Source organism: Talpa occidentalis, unplaced genomic scaffold, assembly GCF_014898055.3.
Source record: "Talpa occidentalis isolate TD23 unplaced genomic scaffold, MPIMG_talOcc4v2.1 talOcc4.5, whole genome shotgun sequence".
NCBI lineage: Eukaryota > Metazoa > Chordata > Mammalia > Eulipotyphla > Talpidae > Talpa > Talpa occidentalis.
In genome coordinates this window covers 22,471,834-22,494,638 of record NW_023604861.1, presented here as the reverse complement: position 1 = coordinate 22,494,638, position 22,805 = coordinate 22,471,834, and the positions used below count along the sequence as shown (strand labels likewise).

The 22,805-nt window shown below is 36.9% G+C and overlaps 1 long non-coding RNA gene across 5 annotated transcripts in view; it reads left to right on the top strand.

Annotated features, from left to right (window-relative positions):
- Positions 1-22,805, top strand: part of LOC119259605 (uncharacterized) — a 95,921-nt gene that overhangs the window by 23,867 nt on the left and 49,249 nt on the right. Inside the window, exon 4 of one of the 5 annotated variants that reach the window (XR_005128510.2) lies at positions 16,110-17,841. The exons of 2 other annotated variants lie outside the window; for them this stretch is intronic. This is a non-coding gene — a long non-coding RNA (uncharacterized LOC119259605). Of the gene's footprint in view, positions 1-7,883; positions 8,054-15,679; positions 15,867-16,109; positions 17,842-22,805 lie in introns of those variants that run through there. 2 more of the 5 variants (XR_008554341.1, XR_008554342.1) reach the window with 2 other exon arrangements.

Sequence of the window (22,805 nt, the reverse complement as noted above, 5' to 3'; positions counted from 1 at the left end):
TGTTGGCCATTTGCATTTCCTCTTCAGAGAAGTTTCTTTTTAGCTCTTCTGCCCATTTTTTGACTGGATTGTTTTCTTTGTTTTTGAGTCTCATCAGCTCTTTGTAGATTTTTGTGATCAGTCCTTTATCATTAGTGTTGTGTGCAAAAATGTTCTCCCAGTTGGTGGGGTTTCTCTTTGTTTTGGTTATTGTCTCTTTTGCTCTGCAGAAGCTCTTTAATTTGATGTAGTCCCAGCTGTTTATCTTTGCCTTCACTATCACTGCTTTGGGTGATGTGTCTGTAAAGATGTCTTTGATGTACATATCACATAGTGTTTCGCCTATATTTCCTTCTATGTATTTTATGGTTTCAGGTCTTATGTGTAGTTCTTTAATCCACTTTGAGTTAATTTGTGTTTATGGTGTGAGGTAGTGGTCAAGCTTCATTCTTTTGCAAGTAGCGACCCAGTTTTCCCAGCACCATTTATTGAACAAACTTTCTTTGCTCCAATGCATAGTCTTTGCTCCTTTGTCAAAGATTAGTTGACCATAAATCTGTGGGTTTATTTCTGGATTTTCTATTCGATTCCATTGGTCTGTGTGTCTGTTCTTGTTCCAATACCATGCAGTTTTGATGATTATAGCTTTGTAGTATAGTTTGAAGTCTGGGCATGTGATGCCTCCATTCCCTTCTTTTTTTTTTCAGGAGAGCTTTGGCTATTTGAGGTTTTTGGTGATTCCATGTGAATTTCATCAATAATTGTTCTATTTCTTTGAAGAATGACTTTGAAATTTTTTTTTTTTTATTTCTTTTTTTTTTTATTTTTATATTCCCCCATACAATTGCAAACGCCCCATTCTGACCCCAATCCTTCCCCTCCCTCCCCCCACCCCAAAAAGTGTCTCTGGTTCATAGTTTTTGTTGATTTTGATTTTCACTTTCTTATATTCATTTTCCTGGTCCCTTCTTTAAGTTTTCTAGATTCCTGCTATGAGTGAGACCATCCGGTATTTTTCTTTTTCTTTTTGGCTTATTTCGCTGAGCATGATCCCTTCCAGTGCCATCCATGTTGCTGCAAATTGCATGTGTTTATCTTTTTTGAATGCTGAGTAATATTCCATGGTATATATGTACCACATCTTCTTGATCCAGTCATCTATTTTTGGGCATTTGGGTTGTTTCCAAAGCTTAGCTATTGTAAACAGTGCTGCTATAAACATAGGGGTGCAGGTGCTCTTTGGAATTGATGTTTCTGTGTCCTTTGGGTAAATACCTAGGAGTGGAATTGCTGGATCATATGGAAGCTCTATGTTTAGTAGGTCCAGAAATCTCCACACAGCTCTCCATAGTGGTTGGACCAGTTTGCACTCCCACCAACAGTGCACAAGAGTTCCTTTTTCTCCACATCCTCGCCAACATTTGTTGTTGCTAGTTTTTTTAATATGTGCCATTCTCACTGGTGTGAGATGGTATCTCATGGTAGTTTTGATTTGCATTTCCCTGATGACAAGTGATGTTGAACATTTTTTCATATGTCTGTTGGCCATTTGCATTTCCTCTTCAGAGAAGTTTCTTTTTAGCTCTTCTGCCCATTTTTTGACTGGGTTATTTTCTTTGTTGTTGCTGAGTCTCATCAGCTCTTTGCAGATTTTTGTGATCAGTCCTTTATCATTAGTGTTGGGTGCAAAAATGTTCTCCCAGTTGGTGGGGTTTCTCTTTGTTTTTGTTATTGTCTCTTTTGCTGTGCAGAAGCTCTTTAATTTGATGTAGTCCCAGCTGTTTATCTTTCTCTTCACTATCACTGCTTTGGGTGATGTGTCTGTAAAGATGTCTTTGATGTGCAAATCCCGTAGTGTTTCGCCTATATTTCCTTCTATGTATTTTATGGTTTCAGGTCTTATGTCTAGTTCTTTAATCCATTTTGAGTTGATTTTTGTGTATGGTGTGAGGTAGTGGTCAAGCTTCATTCTTTTGCATGTAGCGACCCAGTTTTCCCAGCACCATTTATTGAACAAACTTTCTTTGCTCCAATGCATAGTCTTTGCTCCTTTGTCAAAGATTAGTTGACCATAAATCTGTGGGTTTATTTCTGGATTTTCTATTCGATTCCATTGGTCTGTATGTCTGTTCTTGTTCCAATACCATGCAGTTTTGATGATTATGGCTTTGTAGTATAGTTTGAAGTCTGGGAGTGTGATGCCTCCATTTCCTTCTTTTTTTTTCAGTAGAGCTTTGGCTATTCGGGGTTTTTGGTGATTCCATATGAATTTCATCAATAATTGTTCTATTTCTTTGAAGAATGCCATTGAGATTTTGATTGGAATAGCATTGAATCTGTATATTGCTTTTGATAGGATGGCCATTTTAATAATGTTTATTCTTCCAACCCATGAGCAGGGGATGTCTTTCCATTTCTTTGTGTCTTCTTCTAGTTCTTTTAACAGTGTTTTATAGTTTTCTTTATATAGGTCCTTTACCTCTTTTGTTTGATTTTTTTTTTTGTTTTGATAATAAAAGGGATGTTTTTTTTAATTTCTTCTTCTTCTTCAGATTTATTGTTTGTGTATAGGAAGGCTACTGACTTTTGCATGTTGATTTTGTATCCTGCCACTTTACTGAGCTGATTAATGAGTAGAATTAGTTTTTCTGTGGAGTTTTTGGGGTTCTCTATGTATATTATCATATCATCTGCAAATAGTGATAGTTTGACTTCTTCTTTTCCTATTTGGATTCCTTGGATGTCTTTCTCTTGTCTTATTGCTCTTGCTAGGACTTCCAGTATTATATTGAAAAGTAGTGGTGAGAGTGGACATCCTTGTCTTGTTCCAGATCTTAATGGAAATGCTTTCAACTTTTTACTATTGAGAATGATACTGGTTGTTGGCTTGTCATAGATGGCCTTTATGATGTTGAGGTATGTTCCTTGTATCCCAAGAGATTCAAGGGCTTTTATCATGAATGGGTGTTGCACTTTGTCGAAAGCTTTCTCAGCATCGATTGATATTATCTTATGGTTTTTATATTTCTCTTTTTGTTGATGTGTTGGATAACGTTGATTGATTCTCGGATGTTGAACCATCCTTGTGTCCCTGGCATGAACCCACTTGGTCGTGGTGAATTATCTTACGGATTCATTGTTGGATTCTGATGGCTAAAATTTTATTGAGGATTTTTACATCAGTGTTCATTAGGGAGATTGGCCTATAGTTTTCCTTTTTTGTGTTGTCCTTGTTCGGTTTTGGTATTAGTATAATGCTGGCTTCATAGAACGTGTTTGGTATTGTCCCTTCCTTCTCAAATTTTTGGAAGAGTTTGTGAAGGATAGGCACTAATTCATCTCTGAATGTTTGGTAGAATTCCTTTGTAAATTCATCAGGTCCTTGGTTTTTGTTTTTGGGGAGGTTTTTGATTACCATTTCATTTTTGCTGCTTGTAATTGGTCTGTTTAGGTGTTCTATTTCTTCTTTATCTAGCTTTGGGTGATTGTAGAGTTGTAGGAATTTGTCCATCTCCTCTAGATCGTTGAACTTGTTTCCATATAACTGTTCATAGTAGTAACTGATTATTATTTTGATTTCTGCTGTGTCCGTTGTGATTTCTCCTCTTTCATTTATGATCCTGCTTATTTATGGTTTCTCCCTTTTTTCCTTTGTGAGCTTGGCCAGGGGTTTGTCTATTTTATTGATTTTTTCAAAGAACCAGGTCTTTGTTTCATTGATCTTTTGGATTGTTTTTTTTAGTTTCGATTTCATTTATTTCTGCTTTGGTTTTTATTATTGATTTTCTTCTACTGGTTTTGGGGTTTTTTTGTTGTTCTTTTTTTAGATCTTTGAGTTTTGAGATTAGGTTGTTTCTTTGTGTTCTTTCTTGTTTCTTGATGTGAACTTCTATTGCTATATATTTTCCTCTTATTACTGCTTTTGCTGCATCCCATACATTTAGGAAATTGGTGTCATCATTGTCATTCAATTCAAAGAATTTTTTAATTTCTTCTTTGATCTCCTCATTAGTCCAGTGGTCTTCCAGTACTGTGGTTTTCAATCTCCATGAGGTAGGAGAGTTCCTTGTCTTCTTTTTATGGATTTTTTCTAGTTTGATGCCTTCACGGTCAGAAAAGATGGTTGGTATGATTTCAATCCTGGCATATCTGTTGATGTTTGTCTTGTGCCCCAGTATGTGATCGATCCTGGAGAATGATCCGTGTGCCCTTGAGAAAAATGTGTACTCCATTTTTTTGGGGGGTTAAGTGTTCTATAGATGTCTGTTAAGCTCAAGAACTCTAGGTCCTTATTTAGAGCTTTAGTGTCTTTACTTATTTTTTGTCTCATTGATCTATCCATTGTTGATAGTGGTGTGTTGAAGTCTCCCACCACGTATGTGTTTTCTCCAATGTCTGTGTTCAGAGATGACAATAGTTGTCTGATATATTTTGGTGCTCCTTCGTTTGGTGAATATATGTTAATGAGTGTTATTTCTTCTTGAAGTATTGTCCCCTTGATCATAATGTAGTGACCGCTGGGGTCTCTTTTTATCTTTTTGAGTCTTAATCTGTTTTATCTGATATAAGTATAGCTGTTCCTGCTTTCTTTTTTGGCCCATTTGCTTGTAGGATTGTTTTCCATCCTTTAACTTTGAGTCTATTTTTATCTTTTGTAGCTAAATGTGTTTTCTGGAGACAGCAAAAGGTTGGGTTTTGTTTCTTAATCCAGCCTGCGACTCTGTGTCTTTTTATTGAAGAGTTTAGTCCATTTACATTTAGAGTTAATATTGATATGTTAGCATCTGTATTTGCCATTGTGTTTGTCTTTCCTTTGATTTTATTTATTTATTCTTTTAATAATTTTTTTTTTGGCTTTCTTTCATTGTTATTCGTCCCTCTGAGGTTCTGGCTTTAGGACTCCTTGTAGTATTTTTTGGAGTGGGGGTTTTGTCGTAATGAAATTCCAGAGTTCCTGTTTGTCTGGGAAGGTCCTTATTCTTTCTTTATAGAGGAAGGAGAGCTTTGCAGGATAGAGTATTCTTGGTTGGCATCTGTTTTCTTGGAGTCTGTTGACTATGTCCCTCCACTCTCTCCTTGCCTGTAGTGTTTCTTCGGAGAAGTCTGATGTCAGCCTGATTGGTTTTCCTTTGAATGTTATCTGTTTCTTCCCTTTGTCAGCTTCATTATTTTTTCCTTGTCCTGGATTTTTGGGAGCTTTACTATTATGTGTCTTGCTGTATTTTTCCTTTCGTCGTGGAAGTTTGGTGTTCTTCTTGCTTCTTGTATATGAATTTTCAGCTCCTTCTTCACATTTGGGAAGTACTCTTCAATTATCTCCTTGAATATTTTCTCTGTTCCTACATCTCTCTCCTCTCCTTCTGGTATTTCTATAACTCTTATTCCTTTCCTCATGGAGTCAGATAGTTCACAAAGTCTTTCTTCGGTCTTTTCCCTTCTTATTTCTCTTTCCTTTTCTGTTCTGGTTCTTTTTATTTCTGTGTCTTCAAGAGTACTTATTTGTTCTTCCATTTCATCTATTCTGCTTTCATTGCTTTTCCCAGATTTCTTTAGTGTCTCCATTAATTCTTTGATCTCCTGCATTTCTTTTACTTCCCTCTTTAGGGACTCAATTTCATTCTTCTGATCATTGATTATTTTTTCCCTTATCATTGTTTTCCTTTATGACTTCTGTCAGTTTTTTAATCATGGCAATTTTAAATTCTCTTTCTGGAAGTCTCAGAAGTTTTTCCAAGTTACTGTCGTTGCAATTTGGGGGGTGGTTTTCTTTTTGTGGTGTGCTTTTTTCCTGAGGAGTTGCTAGGTTGTGTGTGGTTCTTCTACTCCCTACTATCTGTTTTCTAATTTGTCGTATGCATTGGGACACTGTGTTGCTGGGACTGGCCCGCATCTTAGGTGAACTTCTCTGCTCCCCTCTGGCTCCTCCAGGGGCCATCTGTCGATTTCAAGCAGTCTTTACTGAAGAAAGGTCCCTGTTCTAAAATGCCAATGCGGGGAAACACTCCCCTGCGCACCCGGTCTGCCCCAGCGGTGGGTTCCCGCTCCTCCTCTGGGCTCGGACTGCAGGCCTGAAGGGGCCTGGCATGGGCAAACTTCCCAGTTCACCTCTGGCTCCTCCGGGAGCCTTCTGCTGGTTTCAGGCAGTCTTTACTGGAAAAATGTCCCTGTTCTAAAATGGCGATGCTGGACACACTCCCTGCGCACCCGGTCTGCCCCGGCGGTGGGTTCCCGCTCCCCTTCTGGGCTGGGACTGCAGGCCAGAAGGGGCCTGGCGTGGGCGAACTTCCCAGCTCACCTCTGGTTCCTCTGGGAGCCTTCTGCTGGTTTCAGTCAGTCTTTACTGAAGAAATGTCCCTGTCTAAAATGGCAATGCGGGACACACATCCTGCATGCCCGGTCTCAGGCACACTCTTCTGCGCGCCTGGTCTGCCCCGGCCGTGAGTGCCCGCTCCCCCTCTGGGCTCGGACTGCTGGTCAGAAAGGGCCTGGCATGGGCGAACTTCCTAGCTCACCACTGGCTCCTCTGGGAGCCTTCTGCTGGTTTCAAGCAGTCTTCACTGAAGAAAGGTCCCTGTTCTATGGGGTGTTGGTGATTTTTTTTTCTGGTCGCTAGGTGGCGCCAGAGATCTCTCCTAGTGTCCTTGGGGAGCTGTTTTTTTCACCCCGTGGGACGGGAAACAGAGTGGGAGTGGTGGGGAAAGCCTCAACGGCTTTGGGGTGCTGTGCCTGCCCTGTGCCCCACCGTCGTGGGGAACCCACACCCCAAATTTCGTGCCCCAGGTCTCAGTTCCAAAGCCCTCAGATCCAGGACGTGGGCTGTAGCCCAGTTCAGTGTCCGCAGAAATGGCACCTTTTGCACCCCGCTCCCATGTCCGGGCGCCTGGTTTCTGATTACTCAGTGAGGGACATTCACCTCAGTGAGGGCCCCCGTGCATCTCCCCGCAAGCCTAGGTTGCAGGTGTGGGGACCTGGGCAGCCGCGATCTGCATTTGTTTTTCAAGCGCGCCACTTTTTTCCACACAAGCTTACCAGCTGGCCTGGGGCTGTTTGTAGGTCTCCGGGAGTCTTTCTGAAAAGTTAAGTCTTATTCTGAATGATTCCATAATATGCTGAACAATTTGCATGAATCTGCAAATAATTATTCCAAAGTCATGTCATAACAAAGTGCATTATTATAGTCAGATCATATAAAAACTATCATTTTTTGAAGTTAGGCCTGCATTTGTTCTTTTGCAGTGTTGGAAAGTTAAGTGGGAGGATTGGACTTGCTGTACTATACTAATGAGATTTTCTGGATTGCAATTACTCCCTAACAGAGTTTTATTTTTTAAAAAGTGATAAATTACTAAACATATGCTGTGTGACTGGAGTTGTTTGGTGAAGAGGGTGAGATTGATGAGTCCAGATGGGCCATTGCAATGAAGACAGAAACCCAAGATGGTTCAAATTTTAATTAGGTCTGCTAATAAGATGTATGTAGGGAAGGGGTAGATATAAGGCCCTTCCATAAATCATTCTCTCATTCACTAATACGTGTTGTGTACCTATGTTCCAGGAATTAGGAACTATAGAAGCCAATGGTGATTATATAGCTCTGGTCTATAAGAACTTACAATCTAATTGTACCCAGGGCTTTCTAAATACTGCTGCTTGCCTTCATGACATTTCAGTATATTTTATAGCAACTGGTATAGCACCTGCTAAGTGATGCCAAACACAATGTTATCCTTGGCTGCTGTCTTAGACTAAGCATCTGTGGTGGCACCAGTAGGAAGGGGACAGGGATATATTGTTATAATTGATCTCCTGTCAGCTGCCCAACCTGTTGATCCTATTGATAGGACTAAAGTAGCTAAATGTCCAGGGGAAATATGGGTTAAATGTATTTTTACTGTCTTTTACAGGTCATGTTCCAGCTGTACCAATTCCTAAAACCATTGATAAAGATCAGAGTAAATAAATGTATAGAAATCTTAAATCCTTAAAGAAATACTACTGTGGATACATAGGACAGTGGTGTGGAGAAAGTGATTAAACTGTGATGATATTACTTTTTATTAAGAAGGACTTTTTTACTCTGAGTCTTAAAATTTCTTTTTTCTGAAAATATAATTTGGTGTTAATTCTGAAGTCCTACATGGGAATCTAATGAAAATATCCATCTTTAGAAGAAAATATGAGGCCGAAAAGTGGATGGCATGCCATGTAGAAAGAGATTTAAAAATACTAATGTTTAAAAATGTAGACATTGACTATGAATAAAAATGATCTTTAATAATAACAATCAGAATTCTTTCTGTCTTTCAAGATAGATGCTAATGCTAATTCATAACTTATTTTTATAGGTGAATCAAACTACAATGACAAAAAAAAGTGACTGATTCTACCATATAGATTAAATACTTAAAAGTAGCTCAACAGTTTTTAAAAAGCATCTATCAAGCAGTATTTTGAGAGGAGAATAGTAAAAAAATCAAATATCATACATATTGTTTTTATCTTTGTAAAGTATTTTTAATCTTACTTTTGGAAAGGATAAGCTTTTTTTGTTTTTTCCTCATCTTCCCCTTCAAAACGAGCTACCTGGAGTTATGTCCTGCCTCATTGTTATAATAAAAGTTTTCTGGCAACCATTAATAAAAGTTTTCTGGATACATTCATTTGTATCCACAGACATCTTTTCCTCATTCAGTTCTTTTATATCAAGAAAATAAAAATATTAAATAATAACAACTAAAAGATTTAAGTAAGCATTGCCAGATTGTGCAATTTGGGTTGCAAATCCTAAATTACTACTTTTAGTTTTAAAGGGCATAAAAATGTTTCTCACATCTGCCTCTAATTAAAAAAAAAAAGAAATAACTCTTGTCTTGGTTTGCAGTTTGACTTGTTGGTATCTTGGGTAAAATGCTTGATTTATCAATGCTTTGAAACTAAGAAAACTATTTATTAGACCTAATCACTTGTGTGCATATATCTAAAATATTCAAACTGAATAATGCCATGGCAGTGATTAACATTCAAGACCCCTGGAGCTCCCTATTAATTAGTCTTGTACGTGAAACCTTATGAGAATACGCATTCAAAAAGTCTTTTACATTTTCCCCAAACATGCAGAATAATGAACATCCATTATATTATTAAACCTTGCTTACTAGATGTTTGTAACTCAGTAATTATTACACCCAGTAGGTACGAATCTCCAAAGTAGCATCAGATTTTGACTAGCTCCCTCACTGTCTTTGATAGACATTTCCATAGGAGATTTCCAATACTAACACCAAAGTACTTTTTCCAAGTGGCAGCTTTTTAAAGATAAAATGTTCCTGCTAATATTGTAAGCATTTAAAATTTAATATGGTTTGAATGTCATGATTCAGTTTGAAATATCCAGGGGATATATATAGGTCAGTAGCACAATGGGGTATTTATATTCACTCAGAAGTTTACAAAATCATCACCAATTCAATAAAAAGGAAGAAGAAAACAGAAGTAACTGCAAGCTATGCTAACTAGCCAGGGACACATTATTTCAGTCTCCTCTGTCTCACTTTGCTTTTGCTTCTCTAGATCTCTTAGCAACTATCATTTTCATGACCAGAAACAAAGGGAAATAATTCTGAGCTAAGGTATCTGGGAAAGTTGTTATTTTGTTTTCTTTAAATAAAATCAGATTTATTCTGGTTAGAATAATGGGGCTATGTAACCTTTGTTACATAGCCTCCTTCCTGAGATAGTAATGAAAACAAAATCTTCGAAATATAATTGGAAGCATGGCAGGGAAAACATAATTTTCTAGTTACAGTTGGAACACAAGACTCCCGAGCTTCCCTGGACCTAATTACCACTAAATTGGCAAAAGTAGTTGAAATTACTTTGGGTAGCACTTTGCCCTCTGGTTTTGATATCCTAGAGATCAATGTAATTTCATTAGTCGTAGGTGTTTAGAAGTATGCATATCCCAAGTTGTTTCTCAGCATCATATACATAATTTCAAAAATTGTATTACATAAAGCATAAGAATAGAAATACATCCTGTAAAGGGAAAAGCAGGAAATTTGCCACAAATCAAGCAGTCTCTGAAGTCAGACAAACCAGCTCCTCAACCTTGTTTGGCCACCTATAAGCTATGTACTTTATGGAAAGTTATTGAATACATATGCTTGTTATTCAAGAAAATTAAGCTAACAATGACTGCCTCATGAAACTGCTGTAAAGGATATGCTTTTGCAAATTGCATAGACGAGCTTAGCCTCGTTGCTTGATCCTTAGCAGATGTGTTGGGACAATTTCATTATTTTACATTTTCTGCAACCACTACTGAATATACCAAGCCCTACCCTGACCCGAACAGCAGTTAGTCACATCCCTCTAAAACGTTCATGGTTTCCCAGTTTTTAACTTGTTTTCCATGACTGATGGAGCCCCATAAGTTCTAAGTTCAAAATCAAATCCATCATAATTCTTCCTCAACTTGTTCCTCCTTCTTTTTAATGATGTGTTTCTGGGAGCCTCCCTGGGGGCCTGGGGGTTAAGTCTCAGCACTATGACCACTACAGTCTCAGTTTGATCCCCGGCCAGGGAGCTAACCCACATATGATGCAGCAGACCTTTTCTGTCTCACCCGCTGCTCCCCTCAGCAGTGTATTTCAGTAGTTCTGCCTACTCTGCCCACTCTGTCTCTGGTGAATCCTCTCACTCCCCACACCTCTGGCTTACAAACCAGTTCTTCTGTGCTTTCCAAAAAATGATGTTTCTGCCACGCTCTCCAGACTCTAGAATCTTCACCATCTTTCCCCCCTCCCCCAGTCTCTTTAATTCCTCATGGTGATCTAACTACCCAGTGTGGCTAACTATATCTATGAAATATATTTCCCACCTATCTACTCTTCCCAGTTCATCCTCACAGTAACTTGCCACCTTTTTTATATCTGCCACCGACTACTGGGGATATTGACTAACCACTTGCCTGGGTCACAGTCAGCAGGTATTTTCTCCCTCGAATCTTTGACTGTTACCAGACCTTCCTTCCTAAAGATACCTGGATGGTATCTAAGCCCTTCCAGAATCCTTCCTTGTCCTCACACTTCCTTATCCTCACACAGTCAGACATGAACACCCTCCCTGGCCTACCAAGCAGTATTAACCTTCTTCCCTCACACATATTCCATTTCTCCCCAACAGAATACTTAAAATACCCAGATATTATGTCAAACTATTTCATTAGAAATCCAGCCTACATGTCTGTCTTTAATCTCTTGTTTTTCTGTCTTTGCTTTGACTGTTCCTCTACCTAGAATTCCCTTCCTCCAAAATCTAAGTATCAAAACATAAATACATGTTTACATATATCTCATTCATGAGCTCTTTCTAATTCTGTTTTAAAGTTTTTTTTTTTTTTTCCGGCAGCTCTCCTGCCCCTCTCTGACTATTCAGGTGCCTCTTCGTCTTTCTCCTTTTCCTAATAAACCTGTCCTTTGAAAATGTAAAAATAATAATAATAAATAAAATGCATTTTTCCAACTGCTATAAGTATATTCATCTGTATCATGGCACTATCAGCACTGATGTTATTTAATGCATGAGCATCGTGATATGCCACTTGCAGATACATCTTTATATCACTTTATGAAGTGATGATATTCTGTTCTGTGTTCCTTATTTACATATTAGTTGGTAGTCCAAATGATATTGCCATTGCCCTAAAAAGACTTTTTCTTGTCTTCCATTATTGAGGCTTTATGAGGAAAGTTTTTTCCATTACTCAGAGCTAGTTATAAAGGCGAGTGAACCATAGAAGCAAAAGACACAGATTCTCAGTGCTCATTCAATAAACATCACACACATATGCCTGTTCAAAGGTCTATTTTGTGCTAGATGCTAATACTAATAGTATAAGACAGGTACAAAAGAAATGGTTACATAAATAATGATTTGTCTTAACCACCATGAGCACCAGTAACGAAGCACAGTATGGGGAAGAGTATGGCAACAACAGTGACAGAAGTTAAGGTGAGATGAGAGAGAAGTTGTTTTAGAAGAGAGGATAAAAACAGCTTTCTGTAGAAAAGAGAAATAGCCAGAAGGTATTGTTTACAATGTAAAATGCTTTTAAAATGCCTGCAAAAATATAGATGACAAAAGCAGCAAAAAGAGGAGTCAAAAAATTCCTAAGATTTTATATGTATAGATGTTATGAATAGATAAAATGTGTTATTAACATAAAACATAATAATTCAACCTTAAAAAAGGAAAGAATTTCTGTTGTATGCTACCACATAGAAGGACCTTGAGGATATTAGACTAAGTGAAATAAGTAACCATGAAAAGACAAATACTATCTGACTGTACTTCTATGAGGTATCTAAATAAGTCAAATTCATAGGGGGTGGTTTAATGGGTATCGAGTTTCAGATTTGCAGGATGAAAAAGATTTCTTTCATAACAATGTAAATATACTTGACTATTAAACTATACAGGTGTACAATTTAAACTGTAAATTATGCTCTCTGTTAAGATGGTACATTTTGTTAGGTATTTTTTCTACAATAAAAAATCCGAAAGTCCTGACTTTGGCCCTTGAGGCCCAAGTACAAATATGTGATGTACTTTCTTGCCATCCCCCTCTGCATGCTAAAGAACAACACTGTACCTTTATTATTCTGCAGATACACTTAGTGCACTCCTGCCTCAGGGCCTTTGCACTGGTTGTCTGTTCTTCCCAAGTTATTTGCATGAATTGTTCCATAATTCAAATGCTGGTCAAATCTAATTTCCTGAGTCCTTTCCTGATCACCTAGCATACCATCAAAATCTTCTTCAATCCCTTTACCCTGGCTCATTTTTCTTTGTGGCATTTACTACCTGACATGTAGATTTGTTAGTTTATTTTCTGTCTTCCCCATGAGGATGTAGGAAGGACTATAATAAGGATGTTGTTTTAGACCTAAGTTTGGTAGCAGCACCTGGAATATGATAGATGTTTACTTAATATTTGCTAAATAAATGAAAGCTAAGTTACTTCAACACTAAGATTAGTAGATAACAAATTGAACTTAATGATTTTAAAACTGGTTGTAATTTTTATGAATGTCCTACATTCCACCCATACAAAAAATAAATTTAAAGTCCATTTCAAAATAAATAAGAATGGTTACATATAGGGACTATATTATGTCTACTATGATGTGATTTGAAATAATCTTACCCTTCTCTGCCTCCTGATCTCTACCAAAAAAAAAAAAAATACCCACAAAGGCTTCACTCTCATTTCTAAAACTGAAAACAAGATTAATTCTTGGTATAGTTATGGACTGTAACTTACATGACAACAAGGAATATAAGAGAGAATCATGTTGAAAAACAGGTTTTAATGGAAATATGAGATCTGAACTTAAAATTTTATATATGATAATAAAAGGGGACAAGATTTAAGAGTCTTAAAAATATTATGGTAACATTGCTGCTCATTTCACATTTCTAATAACTTCTCTTAATAAGAACTTAATAACTCTTACTTTTTCTTGTTTCACAATTTCTCTTATCCAAAAAACGGCCCTGAAATCCAAACTTTGTTCTTAAATATTGCTCATTATTTAAATTTGACATTAGCATAGGTATATATTAATAAATTAATAAATCATTTCAATTTAAGAGTATATATAATTCTAAACTTAAAGATTTGGGACATATTTTGCAGGAATAAATGTTCACTTTTGCTTTTGGACTTGAGTAGGTTCAATTCACTTTGCAAACCTGTTTCCAGTTCTTAGCTGTAGACATAATACCCTCCACAGATGGTGGATGTCATTTGATCCCGGCCCTTTCTAGCAATTCACATATGTCAGCAAATAAGCCTAAAACAACTCCAGGTTTCAAATGCAAAACATTTGTAAATTGCACTGATTCATAATCAGGACAACATAATAAACTACAATCTAGCCATTCTCAGTGGGCTTTATTCAGTAGAAAAAAAGGCAGAGAATGGAAGCCAAGAGAGGATGTTGGGCTTGGCTGTTCCAGGGCTAGGCTTTTGGAAATTCAATTATGTGCCTGTGGAAAATACTAGAATGACAGCCTTGGAGAATAAAACCCCTCGTCATTTCAGAACACATAATCTAAGGCCAGACTTGCCTGTTACCACAACAGCCCACCAAAAAACTTAATTCCCAGGAACTCCATTTTCTAACTTAAATGCTTTCACAGTCAACAAGTTATACAGTCACAGTCTATTGCTCCAGCCAGCTTGCTTCAGTGACTAATTTAACATCAATTATCATTCTGATTTTACTACCAATCAGTTTGAATTGTTATTGCATATGATGGGTTGTAGACATTCTTACTGTTGGAATTATTTTTAAATATAGGATGATTTTGTCTTATATCTTCAGATAAATGAGGAAGCCCAATGTCATACAGCCCACAGCCAGAATGGATTTTAAAGGATTTAATATCACTCATGTCTCTTCATGAGTCTTGTTAAAAATAAGTCTCTTGTAGGAAAAGTGCAGGAATGATGAAGAAGATTGTTGTAAATAATTCTGGGTTATATTTATTTGAATATCATGTACATAAGAGACAGCAAATGAAATAAAATATTTAAGAAAAGTAAAGTGCCCGAAGCCATTTTATTGTCTATAGATTTCTTATATTTTCAAAGAATAACTCTCTGCCTATTATACTTCTGGAGTAACACATAGGTCAACTATTTCTGTCATTTGTTCTTTTTTTAAGACTAAATAAAAACAGAGCTTAAAAAAAGACTAACTTGCCACAAATCTGACTAGTTTGAACCATGCAGGTAGATCATCTCAGGTGATATTACAAAGGCTGGTTTACTCAAAAAATTGTTATAGTCATAATGGTCTGTTGACAGAATGTAGACATAATGGTCCATAGACAGATGTGAGTGGCCATGTTTCCACAAAAGTGGCTTTGTAATTGTGTAAATCCCCAATTCACAAGCCCATTAAATCTCAGGACTTTACTTACGGACTATAAAAGACTGAGGTCTCCATCAATTTTGGTAAGATCTAAAACCCTGCAACTTTGAGAACCTGGGTTCTTCTGCTTAGCCTGTCAATTGCTGGATGATTTTTATTTTCTTTGTACCTATAAATATTAAACTCAGAGCATTCTCCTTGAGTTTGAAAAACTACTCCCCCTGATATTTTATGAATAGGGGATTGGCATGCAAAGGACATAAGAAATTAATTTATTCAGTGTAAAAAATATGAAGATGTAACCATTTGGTTTCATCCCTTATGATCCATATATGTAAAGGTGATTTTGGACTTGAAATAAATTCAAAGCTATTCAAATGTTGCCACAATATGTTTATAACTTTAGGTACACATTTCATAGTCACTGCCTAAGATAGACATAGACTGACAAGTGAAACAAATAAACAATCCAACTAATGGCAGTTTAAATTTATGAAATCGGGGTAAATTTTGCATTGTGAATTCCAATCATTTTATACTTTAGATTATTTATACATAGTTTTATTCTGGAAAGGTTTGTGTCAGGCAATCTAGAAAGACAATTTTTATTAAAAAGTAAGAGAAACATAACAAAGGGAAATAATAGCGGACAAATAAAGTGAATAGCCAGAGTCATAGCCACAAAACAGATAGGCAGTGAAACCCTATAAACTCCCAGGAGACAGACCAGCCACTGAAATGTGTCTTATGCTTCCTAGCAGGTAACAGAACTGGAAAACATTGAATCACAGTGTTCATGAGTTAAAAGCAAAGCAGTTGATCTGGACAAGCACAAATTGCCTCACAATGAGACGAGGAGAGAAATCACTGCATCCATATTGAATACTATGAGATTTATTTAACAAATACCCTTCATACCATCCTTCAAATAAACACAGTGATGTGTGGTTGTACTGCTTCTATATAACATGCCTTCCAATAAGCTCATGACAACACAGAGATGGGTAAAAATCACTTCACCCAACGACAGTATATTGCAGTCGACATACAGTTCTCCCTAATCTGACTTAATTCAGAGATAGATTTTCCTGCTAAGGTAATGTCAGGCTATAAGTAAACTTCTCATGGCACTTTTTTTCTTCTTAGAACTTAACACATTTTATAACTAAACCTTTTGACTTATTCTAGGCTGGAAGCTTCATGAGAACCAAAACAACTCTGGCCCCAGCTCCAGGCAAAGCGTCGGACACACAGGAGGCAGGCAAACACTTGCTCAATATTGAATGACTGTGTAATTTTCAGGAGTTTCCACAAATACTGTAACTCTCACTCAAAGATGTTTGGATCTTCTCCCTTTCAGCACCTGGAGAGCAGGTCTTACATGTGCTGCATCCTTGTGGAGGTACATAATTAACACACTCAGCCAGACCTGCGCTCTTTCCAATCATATGAGTGATTGTAAGTGAACTGCCTGGAATTAGATAATGCTAGACTCATACAGTAACGAATGATTATGTTTCAGTAAAATTGTGTTCTACTCAGCCAGCACAAGTGTGGTTATAAAGCTAATCAGACTAAGCAGCTCCAGGAGCATGTGGAAAAGATGCCTCTCAGTGTTACCCAACTCGATGGGAGAGCGAACTGGGGGAGTTAGACACCAGCTGCCATCAGTCATTAGTTGAGGGCTATTCCCAGAGGAATGTTTGTTCCTTTGTATTTCTGGCCTGTTCTCTTTGAGAGCACAGCAGAATTAGGTGGGTCAGAGAAAGTTGGTCAGGCCTATGGGGAAAGAGGTGAGACACTAAAAGTACCTGCTACAATAAAGCATTTCAGGAGATGAGCTGCATAATTTGAGAAGAATGGTTAGGTAAAATTTGATAATTTCCTCAAATAACAGTTTATCATTACAGTTTTTTGAAGCATTAGGAAGAAACTTGTAAAAGGAAAAGAGTGATAAGCTACCATGTATTTTCCATATGCTTATAAGCACAAGTCTTATATGCATGTATTCATTGTTTTGTCCCCCTTCCTACTTTTGAGGGGTCATACAATACAGATTCATACTTGATGAGTATAATGCCCCCAAGTGGAAGATTTTTCTGTTACTTGACTGACACTTTATTTTACCCATTTGCCACTTAATCTCTTCATTACTGTTATCCATATTAAAACATCTTTACTTTCTCCTGTTGAAAAAGTTCAGTGATTTACCCTGACAACTATAGCTGAGAACATACTTGCAACTTAAGCTTTGAAGCACAAATGAACATGTTCTTACATCTGAAAAATAGCCTCAGTCAAATAAGGCCAGAACAATGGATACAGAGCAGCTTGCAAAGCAAGGGTATCTAGTTCTCCAGCTTATAGTTGAAGAAATTGCATGTCAAAATCAACAATTGTTTCATTGCTAAACACTCATTACTGGGAATGAGTGTGTCAGCAAAAATTTGCTTTGAATCATCACTCCTTTTCTTAACAGTGTGATGTTGACTAAGTTTCTAAGTTCTCTGTAAAGTGTGCTCAATAACTCAAGCTTCTCCTAGGTTCTATGGAGTGTGAGATAAGGTATCTAGCACTGTGCCAGATACACATGGTCAATACATGCTAGTTTCCATTATTCTTTCCAGTCTATGTTCACATGTTTTCTTTACGCATTGGTTTCATAACAAATCTTCAAAACTCCTGAAGTCCAGGAATGTGATGCAGGAGAACACACTTTCTATAAAAATATCCATGCAACAAAATAATATATTAGCCCATGAAGCCTGATGTCATTTCTGCTTGCTTGATCCTTTTGTTACTCTGTAACTTAGCAATTCCTAACCAGGTACAACTGTCCTATTCTCTGGACCACTAAAATAAATAAACCTGATATCAAAATAGCATAGAAGGCTTGCAGCAATCAGTGGTTTGGTGGGTGGAGGGGAAGTAGCTTCAGTATTAAAAAAAAAAACAAACTACTGTTTTAGATAATTGATAATGGTTTTGTTTTCTTTCATGGTACAAAAATTAAAACGTTAAATAAAAAATATGTAGAAATATTTATCAGATGTTTTCCGGAGTGATTCTCGAAGTTTAGATTGTTTTTTCCTTCTCATATTTAAATATCATTGAGTTAAATCAACTTTGAGGCGATCCCCAGAGAATCTCAATGAAAAAAATATCCCTCCTGGTTAGAGGCCATCCTTTTGCAGTTCCTGTTTACATCCATTTCATTTAAGGGTGAGTAGTGTAGGAAAATTTTAGTCAAAGATGTCTATCACTGTCTTTTTCAGCTCTTCTTTTTGAACTAAAAATAGTTCAACTGCAAGGTTTTCTATTTAATGATGTGCTTTTTAGAGATAAAATATAATGTGCTTAAAATTATGCTGTTTTATGAATAAAGAGACTTCATAAGGACAGTGAAAACATCAAGCAACTGAAATTATGCCATCTCTCCCCAACATTCAATGTCCTATTAAATAATCTGTCAAACAACTTTCAGTGAAATCAAATTGTTTACAAATATTGAATTTTTAAAAATACATTCATCCAAGGAAGGAATAAATAACAAGTACAATTTTCTTGGATAGTCGATGCACTTAATGAATCTGCAAAGCAGAGACGAGCTATTTTCCTAAGGTTTATGCTGCATATGAGAAAGAGGCCATCAGATGCCATGGCAGAGAAATACTCCCCCAGCACAATCAGAGCAATTTCATTATTGATAGTCAGAAGGAACACCATTCTAGAAGAGTGGTCCTGAGTCCGAATGGATGTGCTCAAGAAGCTGGCCTCATTTTGGCTTGATTGATCCTTTTGTTACTCTGTAACTCAGCAGTTTTTTTTTAATTTAAATATTTCATTTTATATAATTCTTACATCTTTTTTCATCTTTGCACAATGTATGCATTTTCATTTTGGTTATATTCCCCATGCAATTGCATCTCCCCCCTTATTTTGACTCTAGTCATTCCTTTCCTTGCCTCTCCCTCCCCCCCCCCTTAGTGTGTCTCTGGTTTATAGTTGCTTGTTGATTTTGATTTTTACTTTGTATTGATTAGTCTTTTTCCTGGTCTCTTATTTAGGTTTTCTAAATTCCTGCTATGAGTGAGACCATCCATATTTTTCTTTTCTTTCTGGCTTATTTCACTGAGCATGATCCCTTCCAGCACCATCCATGTTGCTGCAAATTGCATGTGTTTATCTTTTTTGAATGCTGAGTAATATTCCATGGTGTATATGTCCACATCTTCTTGATCCAGTCATCTATTTTTGGGCATTTGGGTTGTTTCCAAAGCTTAGCTATTGTAAACAGTGCTGCTATAAACATAGGGGTGCAGGTGCCCTTTGGAATTAATGTTTCTGTGTCCTTTGGGTAAATACCTAGGAGTGGAATTGCTGGATCATATGGAAGCTCTATGTTTAGTAGCAGTTTTTAACCAAATAGAATTGTCCTGTTCTCTAGACCGTGGAAATAAAGAGACCTGTTACCAAAAAAGGATACAAGGCTTTCAGCAATCAGCGATTTGGGTGGTGAAGGGGAAGCTTAGATGAGCAACATATGACCCAATAATGAAGGAGAGGTATTGCTGCCAGTTGGACTGCTGCAACAGTAGACTTCAAAGATGGTGGCTAACATGGAGAAGGATTATTAATATGTGCTCCTGAGATCAGTGCCTTGGGGAGAGGAGGGGAGGGGAGGGGAGAGGAGGAGAGAGAAGAGGAGGAGAGGGAAGGGGAGAAAGAAAATGGGTTGTGTCCTGTAAGCTATTAACCTCATCAGCTCATATCTCCACTTGACATTATCTCAAGTCAGGTAAAGGGCATGTTGATTTCTAGAAGGTCAGTAATGCTGCAACCCATGCTGGCAATGGATTAGCCCCCATGCCACTCCACAAATATGTATACTGCCAGTGACAGTGAGATTGCACATAATGGTGGCTATTACAGATGACACTGGCTAGCCGAGGTGGAGCCAAGCATCTATCAATTCACACCAAAGAATCTGATCAGTTACAATATATAAAGCTTTGGGGAAATATCACTGAAGGGTAAATCTCTAATGTATGCTTTTTTTTCCCCCTTAGAAACCTAAGTATCACAGGCTTGTGGAAAAGTTTAGCCTTTTAAACATGTAGTCATGCATATATTCTGAATCCTTTCATCCAAAAAAATTTAAATATGGTATGAAAAATGTGAGCTAAAGGGTTACTACCCCAGTCAAAACTCATTTTGAAGGAAGATCCATAGTTAATTCTAAGGCAGGAGTCATCCTACCTAAAATGGATAGGTCAATCGGATTTTTCAAATTGAATGATGAGGTAGTTTCTGTGCTGCCATCCTAGGTCGAAGACCAGCAGGCAAAATGCCCAAGCAGTGTGCTGAGGCTGGCAGGCTGTGCATATAGAAATTGCTTAAATTTTAGCTCCATAAATTCAGTTACTTCTACTAATTTAATTACAAAGTTTCCCTTGGCAGGTGATAGTTTTATACATATTCACCATTATTCAGCACATTTTATGAATTCTGTTTCTATTTTGTGAGACTTGTTTCTGAAGGTAAGAGAGAGCTTCATGTAAAATGCATCTGCTTCCGACATTGCTTAGCTCCAGAGACTCTTTTCACAAACCAGAATCAAGTGGGTCCAAACTCTTGAGTTTTATGACATCAGTTCAGAACATATGATGACTAATTAAATTTTAGAAGGAGGGTGAAGAAGATGAGTCTCAAAACTGATCCCTAATACTTCCTAGTCATCTTTCTAGTAGCTATATTAAGAGAAATTTTAATTTATATTCCTCTCATCCTTAAATTCAACCTGTTTTAGATGATTAAGCATGAGTGGAAGGAGAAGAGCATTTTAATACTGACATCTTGATTCCTGGGGAGCCTGAGATTTACTCTAAGCCCTAACATTTCATCTCTGATTTGAGGCAGATTGCTGTAATGAAAATACAACCAGAATATTAAAATTCTAACTTCTCTACAATAATATATCAGAAAACACTCATGTCTACTTTAGTACTTCATGAGATTAAATATAAATATTGGGATGCTTTCAGAATTATAAAATAAGCGCAATCTGGATTCTAGATTTTGTTCTCAATTCTGTCCCTAAACTCTCACATGACCTGAGAAACTTGGTTTTCAATCTCTAAAATGAGGAGTCCTCATCACATAATAACCAGGACTCTTGACCTCTAACTTTCAACAATTTTCCATTTAAATCTATACTTGTAACAACTGTAAGCATTTTGCATTTTAATCTCTGTTCTTCCCTCTTACCTGGTTATTACAGAACCCAACTCACTGATTAAATTATTGAAATAAAAGTCCAACTGCTCTGAGCTTGTCAAGCACTTTCTTGCAAGCACTTCTGTTCTCCCTCCCTGCTATCCAATGTGGCCCTCTAGCTTATGTGGCTGCCATTGAAACAAGGCATTGCTAACTGCCTTGAAAATAGAAAATATGCTTCCTGAGATAGGAAGAATTCATGGCAGGTAGTCCAAAACTGCATGACGTGCACAACTGTATCTGTCAAATCCAACTGAATGAAAGGAAAAATAAAGGAGGGTTTATGTGAAGACCTTCCATTCATGAACATCTGGCAAGCAATGTTTATGGAGAGCAGGGCTTTCTCTAGAGCCTCAGATCACACCATGCTTAAAATGAACTGTGTCTCTGGTTTTAAGTGATATCTGATGATCAATTCCCAACATAGCCTTATCCAATTTTTATTGAAAATAGACATGCAGCAAGCTGTAATGAAAATATGGGATTTAAGTGGAGAATAAGAAGAAAAGGAAAAAGTGGCAATAACATCAACAGAAATACACACACACACACACACAAGTATACACAGCCACAAACTAACAAATGTCACTATTAGGTAGAGGACTTTCATATACTGTGTCATCAGAAAATGTAAGGAGTTTTTACCCACAATATTGGTTTATTGATTTGACATGTTTAAAGGTGAATAATCCCTTCAACACTGCAGAAACATAATGCAGTGTCTAAGTAAATGTAAAAAGATAGCTCCTATATTCTTCTTTCACTCAAGACCCATGCTAATCGAAACTCTCGTCAGCCATATTAGCTCTATTAGTGCTATTTTTTAAATTCTGCATTTTGGAATCGCTCATCTATATCGACTATTAGTATTACCCTTTAAATGTGCATTAAGATAATAAATCTAGTAGATATACTTCTGAAAAGTCAAGTAAAATAACTGAAAGGAGAAACAAAAAGGAAAAACAATTTTAGATTCAACTTTTTCGTGCATACCACATTATCATAGTAACAGAGAATCAGACCAGAAGGGTTGGAGAAGCTCTCCTGTAGATCTAGCAGGTCACCATTGTAGGGGCACAGCACAAGCACAAATAAAACTGGAAGCCATACACAACACTTCATGTTATAGTTCAATGTGACATGCTTTTAAATAAGCAGAAATTGAGGCCCAAACAACCTAGAGTTTATGTCTATTGGCAATGCCAAATCTAGATAGAAATCTACTAATTAATGAGCTGGAAATACAGAGAAAATTAAAAAAAAAGCCTGTAAAAGTTTTTCTTGTAGTGAAAATGAAAAATAAAATCCAAATCTTTTAGAATTGCAGTCACCATAACTGTATTGTTTAGAAAAGAAGTTCAAATTAATAACTACATTACTTGGAAGAAAAAAGTTGTAAAGAGTTTGACATCTACATTAGAAGACAGTATGACATGACTTCAAGGCAACATTAATAGGAGGTTATATGGAAATAACAAGCTAAAAATGAAAATATGGTATTTAAAGGGAAAAGAGTAAGACAAAGAGTTTTAAAAAGACTAATACTGCAATTTAAAATTTAAATTTGCATTCAAATCAAAGAAAAATAAACAAAAAAAAATCAGAAGA